Source organism: Zingiber officinale, chromosome 6A (genome assembly GCF_018446385.1).
Source record: "Zingiber officinale cultivar Zhangliang chromosome 6A, Zo_v1.1, whole genome shotgun sequence".
NCBI lineage: Eukaryota > Viridiplantae > Streptophyta > Magnoliopsida > Zingiberales > Zingiberaceae > Zingiber > Zingiber officinale.
In genome coordinates this window covers 61231409-61233104 of record NC_055997.1, presented here as the reverse complement: position 1 = coordinate 61233104, position 1696 = coordinate 61231409, and the positions used below count along the sequence as shown (strand labels likewise).

The window sequence follows — 1696 nt, the reverse complement described above, 5'->3', positions numbered from 1 at the left end:
GATTGAGTTACAATTTGTTTGACAGGCTCTATAGCATTTATGGCTTGCACTTCATGAATGTTTGAGGGAAATTTCATCCAACTTATGTTCGACCATTCATGGAGGTTTAATGTCACTTGATCAATTAACATATATGCTTCATCTACACTTTTGTCCATAAACGATCCTCCAGCTGATGAATCCAATAAACTCTTGTCTGAGAAAGAAATTCCCCCATTGAATATGTGCAGAATCAATCATTTTTCAAAACCATGATTAGGGCACTATCTTTGAAGACTCTTGAATCTATCCCATGCTTCAAATAATAATTCTCCATATGCCTGAGCAAAATTTGTTATGCAATTCCTCATATACACTGTTCTGCTTGGAGGGAAAAAATGATTCAGAAATTGCTTCTCCAATTGCTCCCAACTTGTGATACTTTGAGGATGGAGAGAATATAACCAAGTCCTTGCTTTATCCTTGATACTGAAAGGAAATGCCATCAATCGAACTGCATCTGCTGACACTCCTTCACATTTCACCATATCACAAATCTCTAAAAATGTTTCAAGATGCAGATAAGGACTTTCTGATACTTCTCCACCAAATTTGTGACCTTGTATCATGGAAATTAACTCTGGGTCTAGTTAGAAACTTTCTGCTTCAATTTGAGGTTGCACAATGGGAGATAAAAATATTGCAGAAAAGGGTGTAGAAAAATTTCTCATGGGCCTGCTTGACATGTTATTGCTCATGGATATTCAAGAAAAAAAATTATTAGAAGAAAAAATTGAAGAATCAAAGACAAGATATAAAATGCAATATGAAAAGTAAGAAAGAAAATGCAGAATTTAAATTGCAAGAAAGAAAGTGCATAATGAAAACAAGAAAGAAAAGACAAAAGGAAAAAGAAAAATATCTAGAATAATTCATATGCTAATCAACTAATGTGTTTATAAGTTCTTGATATTCTTGATGCCTTTACGAAGTTTGATCTTCTCATACACAAGAACAATATTGCAAGATATGTTTACAAAAGAAAAGTATAGAAAAATTTAAATCAAAAGAAAAATAGAGAAAAGCTAGACTAGAATGCTAGAAATCAAAAATGAGGAATTAGAATTAGAATTAGAATTGCAACAAAATAATTTGTCAAGAAGTAGAAAGATATGAAAAAATTATGAAAACAAAATTCTAAAGATTAGTTATGACTATGCTAATGAAAAGAAAAGAAAAGTTATGTTTAGTCTAACTCAATTGATAATCTCTAATGTTATAAGCGTAGTCCCTGGCAACGGCGCCAAAAATTTATTAACGTTCCACAAGTGTACGGATACGTCGTCAGTAATAAAGAAAGATATCGTATCCACAAAGACTGGTTATAACCACTAAGGATATCTCAAAACGAATTAGCTAAACAACAAATCAATTGATTTATAGAAAACTAAGTGCAACTATAGAAAGGAAAACATAGAAACAGGAATAAGGGCTATGATAAAAGGATGTTCTAGGAGTTTTTGTTTCTTTGTAATGTTATTCAATGTAAATGATCTACCAAATCTTTTTTCTCAATTATCCTTCAGTTGTAGAGGATTGTCGATTCTCTCTTGCAATAGACAATCAGCCTAGGACTAAAATCTATCTCTAATGTGATCAATTAGGAATGGTTCCTATGATGTCCTTACACGGGCTTGCCTGTCATGTGCGTCCCTTG

General features: G+C 32.5%; 1 non-coding gene across 1 annotated transcript; it reads left to right on the top strand.

The window, feature by feature from the left end:
* The first annotated feature begins 246 nt into the window (after positions 1 to 246).
* Positions 247 to 352, top strand: LOC121998850. Its single transcript, XR_006116641.1, has one exon. It is a non-coding gene; the product is annotated as a small nucleolar RNA R71 (small nucleolar RNA).
* The last annotated feature ends 1344 nt before the right edge of the window (positions 353 to 1696 follow it).